The following is a 14,327-nucleotide window of genomic DNA, read 5'->3' as shown; positions in this document are numbered from 1 at the left end:
CTGGGTTACATAAACAATGTAAATCACAGTATAACATCTAGTGCAAGGTGAAATGAGAGACAGAGAACGGAGGACATTTTGGGAGTAATTCCAAGTTGATCGCAGCAGGAAATTTTTTAGCAGTTGGGCAAAACCATGTGCACTGCAGGGGGGGGGGCAGATATAACGTGCAGAGAGAGTTAGATTTGGGTGGGGTGTGTTTAAATTGAAATCTAAATTGCAGTGTAAAAATAAAGCAGCCAGTATTTACCCTGCACTGAAACAAAATAACCCACCCAAATCTAACTCTCTCTGCACATGTTATATCTGCCCCCCCTGCAGTGCACATGGTTTTGCCCAACTGCTAAAAAAAATTCCTGCTGCGATCAACTTGGAATTACCCCCTTTATATGGCTGTAGTGACATAAAATTCTGAATAGCAGGCTGAATGAAGCAGCTGTGATAAGTGGAGGTATCCATGGTAACAGTGGGCCTATGAGTCGACTGAGGAATCTGGTGATGGGAGGGGCTTAGCCCTTATAAGGAGAGGACTGAATAGGTTCTCCCCCTTTTCCTCAGTGAAAATTGAACAGTGAAGTGCTCTGCATTTGTTTTGTATTGAACTGTGTATTATTTGTGATTTTGTGGTATTTTTCTTCTTATTTCCTTTCCATCTTTACTAATCTCTAATCTTTTCAACCCTCTTTTATTCTTTGCCTTTTTCTTAGCTATCTTTCCTATCTTCTAACATGCCGAGGCCTAGTCGTGCGGTGCGTCCCCCTGTTCGTTTTATTGACAGCGGGGAAAGTGATGCTGCTGTCTTAGTGTCAGGGAGGGGACAGCAACGGTCATTACAAACAAGAAGTCAGGCTAGGAACAATGTTGGTAATGTCGCCGCCAGGGGTCGGGCTCGACCGCCTGAGAGGGTTTTGGCTGGCGAAGCTGCGTCACGCAGAGGCCGGGTCAGTAGCGCGGCTGTGACACGAGCTGCTGTTTTGACTAGTACTTTAAGAAATTATTCTGAAGAACCGGTTACCGTGAACACCATGTCGCGAAGTGTTGGGGCTATGGTGGCGTCGTCGAGAGGGGTGTTGAGGAGAATGGTAACATCCTGGGGAGTTACCTCAGGAGTGCATGTGCCTGAGGTACGATGCGGTCGCCCCGTGGGCCCACGGGGGTCCGTGGCTGCCAGAGGTGGTCGACGCAGTTCTGTTCTTACTAGAGGTGAGCACAATGGGAGAGGTACAAGGGTACAAGAGTCGGTGCAAGGAGAGGGGGCACCTAACAATGGTAATGGCGTTGACACGGTTGGAGCGGGCCAGGGCGCAGAGCACATCGGGTATTAGAAATGCTGGAAGGCAGCAAGGAAGGCTCGCCACGTGTAATATTAGGGGTAAAAGAGGAGCACCAGAGGTACATTGTATGAGGGGCACAGTACCAGGGAAGTCATATGCTGATGCGGTGCGTTTTGGAAGTTATGGAGCTGGATTCAACTCGTCTGAGGTAGCGTCTATATGCACCTCAGTTATATCAGCGCTGGTCCCGGTGTTGAATGCTAATAACACCGAAAGGAATTTTTTGAGGGAACAGAATCCTGACGGTTTGCAGGGGAATGGCGTTGGTGAATTAGGGACGGCTGTTTTACAGCCCAGATCGGGTGGAAGTAATAGGGGCAATAGGAATATTAATGAGTTGTTGGTAGATGTTTCTCCTTGCATTTCTACAGAGGAGTTCTTTGCAGCCCCTGAAGTGCAGGACTATTCTGGGGAATCAGCGGCGGTGGTGGAGTCTGCACTGGACGAGGGAGATCTTTATGGTGAGTCGGTTGTGTACCCTGCAGCGCGCCAAAATGATGCAGTAGTTGGGTCAGGTAACAGGGGCGCAGTTACAGAGAAAGGATGTGGGAAGAAAGCGTCACAAAAGCGTAAGTATGGGCGCAGAGGTTACAGGGACTCATCTACTTCTTCCTCTGAGTCCTCAGTTTCATGTGATAGCAGATGCAGGGGTTACAATGCAAGACATAAAAGATGGCGCAGACATAGTAGCTCCAGCATGTCCTCGGAGGAGGGTCCTGAGGATTCTTTGCAATGCGCTAATACTGCAGTTTTGAGAGGAATACGACCCAGAATTAGGGAACGGATTAGACAAGGAAAATTTGTGAATATGTTTGCTTTAACTAGCAAAGGGAGAAAAGCATTTGAAGCGGCTAAAAAGAAATCAGGTATATGTGAGGAGGCTTATAAGTCTTACCCTAACTGGCAGAAGGGCATGCTTATTTTTTCAGCTTGTTATTTGGAATCCAGGCCTCAGGAGCACATGAACATAATTAAATATATGTATTTGTTACACGAATTGGCCAGATCCGGGCGCGGAACAGCATGGAGGTCCTATGATGAGGAGTTTCGTAAAAAACAAAATGGGAAGGAGATCATGGATTTTGGTAAAAAAGATGTTGAGATTTTTGTAGATGTTACTCAACCTCTTAAGAGTGGTTTAGAGGGTCTGGCGGATAAACTAGGTAATTCCTGTAACAGATGGATTGTGGGTAAGAATCGGTCAGGCAAATGCTATGCCTTTAATAATAGTCAATGTACCCTAGGGTTCAAGTGTAGTTTTCGGCATGTTTGTATCCGCTGTGAAGGAACCCACCCCATTAAAAACTGCCAGCAAACGGCTAGTGGGAGAGGTAGTTGGCACAAGCAGCAACAACAACGAATCCCAGCAACGGGTGTGTCTAAGTAGGGCACCTACTAGAGATGAGCGCCGGAAATTTTTCGGGTTTTGTGTTTTGGTTTTGGGTTCGGTTCCGCGGCCGTGTTTTGGGTTCGAACGCGTTTTGGCAAAACCTCACCGAATTTTTTTTGTCGGATTCGGGTGTGTTTTGGATTCGGGTGTTTTTTTCAAAAAACCCTAAAAAACAGCTTAAATCATAGAATTTGGGGGTCATTTTGATCCCAAAGTATTATTAACCTCAAAAACCATAATTTACACTCATTTTCAGTCTATTCTGAATACCTTACACCTCACAATATTATTTTTAGTCCTAAAATTTGCACCGAGGTCGCTGTGTGAGTAAGATAAGCGACCCTAGTGGCCGACACAAACACCGGGCCCATCTAGGAGTGGCACTGCAGTGTCACGCAGGATGTCCCTTCCAAAAAACCCTCCCCAAACAGCACATGACGCAAAGAAAAAAAGAGGCGCAATGAGGTAGCTGACTGTGTGAGTAAGATAAGCGACCCTAGTGGCCGACACAAACACCGGGCCCATCTAGGAGTGGCACTGCAGTGTCACGCAGGATGGCCCTTCCAAAAAACCCTCCCCAAACAGCACATGACGCAAAGAAAAAAAGAGGCGCAATGAGGTAGCTGACTGTGTGAGTAAGATAAGCGACCCTAGTGGCCGACACAAACACCGGGCCCATCTAGGAGTGGCACTGCAGTGTCACGCAGGATGTCCCTTCCAAAAAACCCTCCCCAAACAGCACATGACGCAAAGAAAAAAAGAGGCGCAATGAGGTAGCTGACTGTGTGAGTAAGATAAGCGACCCTAGTGGCCGACACAAACACCGGGCCCATCTAGGAGTGGCACTGCAGTGTCACGCAGGATGGCCCTTCCAAAAAACCCTCCCCAAACAGCACATGACGCAAAGAAAAAAAGAGGCGCAATGAGGTAGCTGACTGTGTGAGTAAGATAAGCGACCCTAGTGGCCGACACAAACACCGGGCCCATCTAGAAGTGGCACTGCAGTGTCACGCAGGATGGCCCTTCCAAAAAACCCTCCCCAAACAGCACATGACGCAAAGAAAAAAAGAGGCGCAATGAGGTAGCTGACTGTGTGAGTAAGATAAGCGACCCTAGTGGCCGACACAAACACCGGGCCCATCTAGGAGTGGCACTGCAGTGTCACGCAGGATGGCCCTTCCAAAAAACCCTCCCCAAACAGCACATGACGCAAAGAAAAAAAGAGGCGCAATGAGGTAGCTGACTGTGTGAGTAAGATAAGCGACCCTAGTGGCCGACACAAACACCGGGCCCATCTAGGAGTGGCACTGCAGTGTCACGCAGGATGGCCCTTCCAAAAAACCCTCCCCAAACAGCACATGATGCAAAGAAAAATAAAAGAAAAAAGAGGTGCAAGATGGAATTGTCCTTGGGCCCTCCCACCCACCCTTATGTTGTATAAACAGGACATGCACACTTTAACCAACCCATCATTTCAGTGACAGGGTCTGCCACACGACTGTGACTGATATGACGGGTTGGTTTGGACCCCCCCAAAAAAAGAAGCAATTAATCTCTCCTTGCACAAACTGGCTCTACAGAGGCAAGATGTCCACCTCATCATCATCCTCCGATATATCACCGTGTACATCCCCCTCCTCACAGATTATCAATTCGTCCCCACTGGAATCCACCATCTCAGCTCCCTGTGTACTTTGTGGAGGCAATTGCTGCTGGTCAATGTCTCCGCGGAGGAATTGATTATAATTCATTTTAATGAACATCATCTTCTCCACATTTTCTGGATGTAACCTCGTACGCCGATTGCTGACAAGGTGAGCGGCGGCACTAAACACTCTTTCGGAGTACACACTTGTGGGAGGGCAACTTAGGTAGAATAAAGCCAGTTTGTGCAAGGGCCTCCAAATTGCCTCTTTTTCCTGCCAGTATAAGTACGGACTGTGTGACGTGCCTACTTGGATGCGGTCACTCATATAATCCTCCACCATTCTTTCAATGTTGAGAGAATCATATGCAGTGACAGTAGACGACATGTCCGTAATCGTTGTCAGGTCCTTCAGTCCGGACCAGATGTCAGCATCAGCAGTCGCTCCAGACTGCCCTGCATCACCGCCAGCGGGTGGGCTCGGAATTCTGAGCCTTTTCCTCGCACCCCCAGTTGCGGGAGAATGTGAAGGAGGAGATGTTGACAGGTCGCGTTCCGCTTGACTTGACAATTTTCTCACCAGCAGGTCTTTCAACCCCAGCAGACTTGTGTCTGCCGGAAAGAGAGATCCAAGGTAGGCTTTAAATCTAGGATCGAGCATGGTGGCCAAAATGTAGTGCTCTGATTTCAACAGATTGACCACCCGTGAATCCTTGTTAAGCGAATTAAGGGCTCCATCCACAAGTCCCACATGCCTAGCGGAATCGCTCTGTGTTAGCTCCTCCTTCAATGTCTCCAGCTTCTTCTGCAAAAGCCTGATGAGGGGAATGACCTGACTCAGGCTGGCAGTGTCTGAACTGACTTCACGTGTGGCAAGTTCAAAGGGCATCAGAACCTTGCACAACGTTGAAATCATTCTCCACTGCGCTTGGGACAGGTGCATTCCACCTCCTATATCGTGCTCAATTGTATAGGCTTGAATGGCCTTTTGCTGCTCCTCCAACCTCTGAAGCATATAGAGGGTTGAATTCCACCTCGTTACCACTTCTTGCTTCAGATGATGGCAGGGCAGGTTCAGTAGTTTTTGGTGGTGCTCCAGTCTTCTGTACGTGGTGCCTGTACGCCGAAAGTGTCCCGCAATTCTTCTGGCCACCGACAGCATCTCTTGCACGCCCCTGTCGTTTTTTAAAAAATTCTGCACCACCAAATTCAAGGTATGTGCAAAACATGGGACGTGCTGGAATTTGCCCATATTTAATGCACACACAATATTGCTGGCGTTGTCCGATGCCACAAATCCACAGGAGAGTCCAATTGGGGTAAGCCATTCCGCGATGATCTTCCTCAGTTGCCGTAAGAGGTTTTCAGCTGTGTGCGTATTCTGGAAACCGGTGATACAAAGCGTAGCCTGCCTAGGAAAGAGTTGGCGTTTACGAGATGCTGCTACTGGTGCCGCCGCTGCTGTTCTTGCGGCGGGAGTCCATACATCTACCCAGTGGGCTGTCACAGTCATATAGTCCTGACCCTGCCCTGCTCCACTTGTCCACATGTCCGTGGTTAAGTGGACATTGGGTACAGCTGCATTTTTTAGGACACTGGTGACTCTTTTTCTGAGGTCTGTGTACATTTTCGGTATCGCCTGCCTAGAGAAATGGAACCTAGATGGTATTTGGTACCGGGGACACAGTACCTCCAACAAGTCTCTAGTTGGCTCTGCAGTAATGATGGATACCGGAACCACGTTTCTCACCACCCAGGATGCCAAGGCCTCAGTTATCCGCTTTGCTGTAGGATGACTGCTGTGATATTTCATCTTCCTCGCAAAGGACTGTTGGACAGTCAATTGCTTGGTGGAAGTAGTAAAAGTGGTCTTACGACTTCCCCTCTGGGATGACCATCGACTCCCAGCAGCAACAACAGCAGCGCCAGCAGCAGTAGGCGTTACACGCAAGGATGCATCGGAGGAATCCCAGGCAGGAGAGGAATCGTCAGAATTGCCAGTGACATGGCCTGCAGGACTATTGGCATTCCTGGGGAAGGAGGAAATTGACACTGAGGGAGTTGGTGGGGTGGTTTGCGTGAGCTTGGTTACAAGAGGAAGGGATTTACTGGTCAGTGGACTGCTTCCGCTGTCACCCAAAGTTTTTGAACTTGTCACTGACTTATTATGAATGCGCTGCAGGTGACGTATAAGGGAGGATGTTCCGAGGTGGTTAACGTCCTTACCCCTACTTATTACAGCTTGACAAAGGGAACACACGGCTTGACACCTGTTGTCCGCATTTCTGTTGAAATAGTTCCACACCGAAGAGCTGATTTTTTTGGTATTTTCACCAGGCATGTCAACGGCCATATTCCTCCCACGGACAACAGGTGTCTCCCCGGGTGCCTGACTTAAACAAACCACCTCACCATCAGAATCCTCCTGGTCAATTTCCTCCCCAGCGCCAGCAACACCCATATCCTCCTCATCCTGGTGTACTTCAACACTGACATCTTCAATCTGACTATCAGGAACTGGACTGCGGGTGCTCCTTCCAGCACTTGCAGGGGGCGTGCAAATGGTGGAAGGCGCATGCTCTTCACGTCCAGTGTTGGGAAGGTCAGGCATCGCAACCGACACAATTGGACTCTCCTTGTGGATTTGGGATTTCGAAGAACGCACAGTTCTTTGCGGTGCTACTGCTTTTGCCAGCTTGAGTCTTTTCATTTTTCTAGCGAGAGGCTGAGTGCCTCCATCCTCATGTGAAGCTGAACCACTAGCCATGAACATAGGCCAGGGCCTCAGCCGTTCCTTGCCACTCCGTGTGGTAAATGGCATATTGGCAAGTTTACGCTTCTCCTCCGACAATTTTATTTTAGGTTTTGGAGTCCTTTTTTTACTGATATTTGGTGTTTTGGATTTGACATGCTCTGTACTATGACATTGGGCATCGGCCTTGGCAGACGACGTTGCTGGCATTTCATCGTCTCGGCCATGACTAGTGGCAGCAGCTTCAGCACGAGGTGGAAGTGGATCTTGATCTTTCCCTAATTTTGGAACCTCAACATTTTTGTTCTCCATATTTTAATAGGCACAACTAAAAGGCACCTCAGGTTAACAATGGAGATGGATGGATACTAGTATACAATTATGGATGGACTGCAGAGTGCCGACACAGAGGTAGCTACAGCCGTGGACTATTGTACTGTACTGTGTCTGCTGCTAATATAGACTGGATGATAATGAGATGTAGTATGTATGTATAAAGAAGAAAGAAAAAAAAACCACGGGTAGGTGGTATACAATTATGGACGGACTGCCGAGTGCCGACACAGAGGTAGCTACAGCCGTGGACTACCGTACTGTGTCTGCTGCTAATATAGACTGGTTGATAATGAGATGTAGTATGTATGTATAAAGAAGAAAGAAAAAAAAACCACGGGTAGGTGGTATACAATTATGGATGGACTGCCGAGTGCCGACACAGAGGTAGCTACAGCCGTGGACTACCGTACTGTGTCTGCTGCTAATATAGACTGGTTGATAAAGAGATGTAGTATGTATGTATAAAGAAGAAAGAAAAAAAAACCACGGGTAGGTGGTATACAATTATGGACGGACTGCCGAGTGCCGACACAGAGGTAGCTACAGCCGTGGACTACCGTACTGTGTCTGCTGCTAATATAGACTGGTTGATAAAGAGATGTAGTATGTATGTATAAAGAAGAAAGAAAAAAAAACCACGGGTAGGTGGTATACAATTATGGACGTACTGCCGAGTGCCGACACAGAGGTAGCTACAGCCGTGGACTACCGTACTGTACTGTGTCTGCTGCTAATATAGACTGGATGATAATGAGATGTAGTATGTATGTATAAAGAAGAAAGAAAAAAAAACCACGGGTAGGTGGTATACAATTATGGACGGACTGCCGAGTGCCGACACAGAGGTAGCTACAGCCGTGGACTACCGTACTGTGTCTGCTGCTAATATAGACTGGTTGATAATGAGATGTAGTATGTATGTATAAAGAATTAAGAAAAAAAAACCACGGGTAGGTGGTATACAATTATGGATGGACTGCCGAGTGCCGACACAGAGGTAGCTACAGCCGTGGACTACCGTACTGTGTCTGCTGCTAATATAGACTGGTTGATAATGAGATGTAGTATGTATGTATAAAGAAGAAAGAAAAAAAAACCACGGGTAGGTGGTATACAATTATGGATGGACTGCCGAGTGCCGACACAGAGGTAGCTACAGCCGTGGACTACCGTACTGTGTCTGCTGCTAATATAGACTGGTTGATAAAGAGATGTAGTATGTATGTATAAAGAAGAAAGAAAAAAAAACCACGGGTAGGTGGTATACAATTATGGACGGACTGCCGAGTGCCGACACAGAGGTAGCTACAGCCGTGGACTACCGTACTGTGTCTGCTGCTAATATAGACTGGTTGATAAAGAGATGTAGTATGTATGTATAAAGAAGAAAGAAAAAAAAACCACGTGTAGGTGGTATACAATTATGGATGGACTGCCGAGTGCCGACACAGAGGTAGCTACAGCCGTGGACTACCGTACTGTGTCTGCTGCTAATATAGACTGGTTGATAAAGAGATGTAGTATGTATGTATAAAGAAGAAAGAAAAAAAACCACGGGTAGGTGGTATACAATTATGGATGGACTGCCGAGTGCCGACACAGAGGTAGCTACAGCCGTGGACTACCGTACTGTACTGTGTCTGCTGCTAATATAGACTGGATGATAATGAGATGTAGTATGTATAAAGAAGAAAGAAAAAAAAACCACGGGTAGGTGGTATACAATTATGGATGGACTGCCGAGTGCCGACACAGAGGTAGCTACAGCCGTGGACTACCGTACTGTACTGTGTCTGCTGCTAATATAGACTGGATGATAATGAGATGTAGTATGTATAAAGAAGAAAGAAAAAAAAAACCACGGGTAGGTGGTATACAATTATGGATGGACTGCCGAGTGCCGACACAGAGGTAGCTACAGCCGTGAACTACCGTACTGTGTCTGCTGCGACTGGATGATAAATAATGATATAAAAAATATATATATATCACTACTGCAGCCGGACAGGTATATATTATATAATGACGGACCTGCTGGACACTGTCTGTCAGCAGAATGAGTTTTTTATTTTATAGAATAAAAAAACACCACACAAGTCACACGACGTGTGTTTAACTTTTACAGGCAGACATTCACAATACAATATAGTATACTATATACTGGTGGTCAGGTCACTGGTCAGTCACACTGGCAGTGGCACTCCTGCAGAAAAAAAGTGTGCACTGTTTAATTTTAATATGTACTCCTGGCTCCTGCTATAACCTAACTGCTCCCCAGTCTCCCCCACAATTAAGCTGTGTGAGCACAGTCAGATATTATACATAGATGATGCAGCAGCACACTGGGCTGAGCACAGATATGGTATGTGACTGAGTCACTGTGTATCGTTTTTTCAGGCAGAGAACGGATTATATTAAATAATATAAAACTGCACTGGTGGTCACTGGTCAGTCACTAGTATAACTAACTAATACTATCAGCAAAATTCTGCACTCTCTGTCTGAGTACTCCTCCTAAGCTCCAGTAAATGAAGTGTCACTGTCTCACTCTGTCACTAGTATAACTAACTAATACTATCAGCAAAATTCTGCACTCTCTGTCTGAGTACTCCTCCTAAGCTCCAGTAAATGAAGTGTCACTGTCTCACTCTCACTCTCCTATCTATTTCTTCTCTAAACGGAGAGGACGCCAGCCACGTCCTCTCACTATCAATCTCAATGCACGTGTAAAATGGCGGCGACGCGCGGCTCCTTATATAGAATCCGAGTCTCGCGATAGAATCCGAGCCTCGCGAGAATCCGACAGCGTCATGATGACGTTCGGGCGCGCTCGGGTTAACCGAGCAAGGCGGGAAGATCCGAGTCGCTCGGATCCGTGTAAAAAAAGCTGAAGTTCGGGCAGGTTCGGATTCCGAGGAACCGAACCCGCTCATCACTAGCACCTACTCCTGTTAAATTGCACAAATTATTGCATTGGTTGGATCACTATCCAAATAGAGACGATTCTGAGTTTATAAGGTTAGGTTTCTCAAAAGGTTTTTCCGTTGCCTATAAAAAGCCAAGTTAAATGTGGTCGGATTGGCAATTTACGTTCGGCTCGGTAGTTCCCAGTTATGTTAAAAGAAAAAGTTGATAAGGAAGTTGCTTTGGGTAGGATGGTAGGTCCTTTTAGTTGCCCCCCATTGCCTTATTTAATTTTGTCCCCAGTTGGGGTTGTTCCAAAAAAGACTCCGGGTAAATTCAGGATAATATAGCATTTATCATTTCCAAGAGGGTCTTCAGTGAATGATGCAAATCCTGAGAGTTTGTCCATGGTAGTGTATCAGTCCTTTGAGGACGCTTTAGACAAGGTGAGATCATTCGGTAGTGGGGCTCTTATGAGTAAAATTGATATAGAATCGGTTTTTCGGCTGTTGCCCATTGACCCGGAATGCTTGTCGAGTTATACCCATGGGTAAAGTTTTTAGCAGGAAGTTGGAGAGATCCACAGCGGGTGTTAAAAAACCCAGTCATTTTATAAGATTATCCAAAGAAATTCGCAGGGATTTACACATTTGGGAAGAGTTCCTGGCCACTTTTAATGGTGTTCTTATTTGGCAGTCCATACCCATTTCCAATGTTGAGTTGCAATTATTCACCAATGCAGCAGGTTCTACGGGGTTTGGAGCATTTTTGGAGGGCAGGTGGTGTGCTTCCCCATGGCTAAAATCTTGGGTTGAAGAGGGACTCACTAGCAACTTGTTATTATTAGAATTATTCCCTATCATGGTGGCTCTGGAGTTATGGCAGGAGGTTTTTAGCCAACTTGTCAGTAGTTTTTTGGTGTGATAACTTGGGGGTGTTTCAGGCGGTTAACAGTCAGAGAGCTTCCGGCATGCCAGTACTGCGGTTGTTGGCACAAATGGTGTTGCGCTGCCTTCAATCAAATATAAGTTTTCGCGCTAAGCATGTTCCAGGCATTGAAAACGGTGTGGCAGATGTGCTATCGCGTTTCGAGTGGCGCAGGTTTAGGGTGCTAGCTCCGGATTCAAATGTATCTGGTGACCCTAGCCCGTCTTATGCCTGGCAGGTTATACGCCCGGATTGGAGGGCTTAGCTCTGCGATCCTTGGCTCCTTCCACCCTTTGAGGGTACAGAAATGCTATGGGAGAGTGGGAAAGATATGTTCATTTGCATCAGGAGCAAGGTAAGACCAATTATGCAATGTTATTGGATTACGTTTGGGAATGTTTTAGAGCAGGCAGGTCAAGAGGGTTTGTAACATGTTTACTGTCTGCTCTTTCTTATTTCTTGAGACTTGATGGCCGGCATGATTTTACTAAGTCTTTCTTTCTAGCAAAGATTCTTAAAGGTTGGGCTCGAGTTATGCCCCCTGTACAAGATGCACGTAGACCAATAACCATTTCAATATTGCGGCGCATGGCGGTCGTGTTGCATGAGGTCTGTGCATCTGATTACGAAGCACTTTTATTTACATTGTGTTTCGTCATGGCCTTTTTTGGGGCCTTCAGAGTCAGTGAACTGGTGTCAGCTTCAAAAACTGCGATGTCACCTATGCTTCGTGAACATGTGTCATTGGAAGATGGAGGCTTATGGTGCAAAGTACAACGTTCCAAAACGGACCAATTGGGCAAAGGTTGTTGGGTCGTTTTGAGATGTGTGGACGACGAAGAGATTTGTCCTGTGTCCTTGTCGAGGGTTTATGTGAAAACAAGGACTGATATGCCAGGTCCATGGTTGCAGCATTTGGATGGTATGCCGGTGATGCAATTTCAATTTAGATGGGTGTTGGAACGTTGTATTTGCACGATGGGTTTGCCGGTATCGAGATATGGTACCCATTCGTTTCGGATAGGTGCGACGACAGCAGCAGCCGCTGAAGGCTGTTCGAGCGGGCAAATTAGAGCTCTGGGGAGGTGGAAGTCTGATGTATTTCGGAAATATATCAGGTTTTGACCTGTTTAAAAAAAAAAAAAAAAAATCAGACTTGAGGTTTCAGCCACTCGCCATATTTGGGGGTCTTGAGGAATTTTTTATCCTGTCAAGTGCCTTAAGCCTTGGGGGTTCATACCCGCTTGGCAGGTGTGTTTTTCGCCTCTCGTCAAGTCTGATCCCCCTTACCCAAACCCCCTTTTTACGAAGTCATCCCCGCTTCAAAAATTCTCACCTTAGAGGCCAAATTAAACTATTTAATAAATAAATAAATAGAACCATTTTAGTGAGTTTATAATGGGATGTTTTTGGGTAACGTTGTTGCAAGATTGTTTGTGTTAGGGGTTTTTTGTTCGATAAGTTTCTGTGAATGCTTTTGTATTTTCAGATTTGCGCTTGGATGAGTGTCCAATTTGGATTATGGGGCACTCATACGTGTACTATGGTGAAAGATCTGGTGTGGAGTGTCTTCAGTCCCCTGAAGCTAATCTGGTCAGATGGATCGGAGTGAGGGGACTTCGCTGGGAGCAAGTCATCCCCCTTTTTTGCCAACAGTTGGAGAGGTCGGGATACCCGCTGAGGGTGGTGTTCCATGTTGCCGGAAACGATTTGACCAGAAGGTCTGGTTTAGACCTTCGTAAAACTATAGTTAGGGACTTAGTTAGTCTGCAGAATAGGTTGTGCTTTCTGAGTGTGGGATGGTCGGACATTATCCCTCGTTTGGTGTGGAGAGGTGCGGACAGACCTGCTGCCATAGAGTTGATCCGGCGCCGGATCAATTCTGTGGTGGGCAGAGCTGTTAGCGAAAATTGGGGGTTTGTGGTCCCACATCCCTCAATTTCAGTTTCTGCCCCTCATCTTTATATGGCCGATGGTGTCCATCTGAATTTGAGGGGTATGGAAATTTTTATGGAGGATTTGTTGTTAGCGGTTTTCACTCAGGAATTTTATTGATAGGTTGGAGGATTTTTAGGAGTAGTAAGGATATTTTTAAGGTAGAGGTATAGTGGCGGGGGTTTCGTTGAAACTGTGGCGGGTTGGGACGGCCTGAAATTGTGGCTGTAATTTAAAGAGTTTTATAGGTGCTCAGGAGATGTGAAGGTGGTGGAGTTTGATACATTACGGGGCCGGAGTTCCATCGGACCAGGTGGGCTTCGGTCTCCGGTGGAGTTGGTACACACCTGAGCACCTTTGGGTGGGAGTTGGGGAATACCTTGAGTGGAGAGTTGGCCACGGTATTCCCGATAAAGATCAAGTAACACAAGGGGTGGCAAATGGCCCATGATGGCCCCTTGTGATGAGTGGGGGGCTGGGCTGAAATTGGGCCCCTTAAAAGCCTCCCCTTGTGATGTGATGGGGGCTGGGCTGAAATTGGGCCCTTTAAAAAAAACCCTTGTTATGCGATGGAGGCCGGGCTGAAGTTGGGCCCTTGCCTCCTCTTGTGTTGTGGTCAGCCACAGTTAAAAGGAAAGGTTAGAATAAATAGGGACGTTTAAATAGGCCGTCCCTCCTTGCCACCATACCATTTGTTTTAATAAAAGCTGACAATTCTATTGGCAAACATTATTCTGGTGTCAGTGTCAGTTATTTCTTTATGGATGTTGGTGTATGCGGATGGATGAAGAACAGTCTATGATAGACATTTTAAGCATATTTACACACACTGAACTGCTCACAGGTGCAGAATGAAATAAATAAGAATCCATTGCATACTGTGTTATTAAAAAAAACATTCAATGTGCATACATATAAAAAATAAGATTGAGTAGAAAGAAATATAAAAAATATATAAAAAGCAGCAAAAAAAAGTTTTATACATTGTCTATTGAAAACATCGATCAGAAAACTTGTTTGGACACTAGGAATAATGCTGTATACTAGTTACCTTTTTTTCAATAAATATATAATTAGATATGTAAAAACTACGGACACTATCCT

This window comes from Pseudophryne corroboree, chromosome 3 (assembly GCF_028390025.1).
Source record: "Pseudophryne corroboree isolate aPseCor3 chromosome 3, aPseCor3.hap2, whole genome shotgun sequence".
In the NCBI taxonomy this organism is placed as follows: Eukaryota; Metazoa; Chordata; class Amphibia; order Anura; family Myobatrachidae; genus Pseudophryne; species Pseudophryne corroboree.
Note: the sequence above shows the minus strand (reverse complement) of the source record.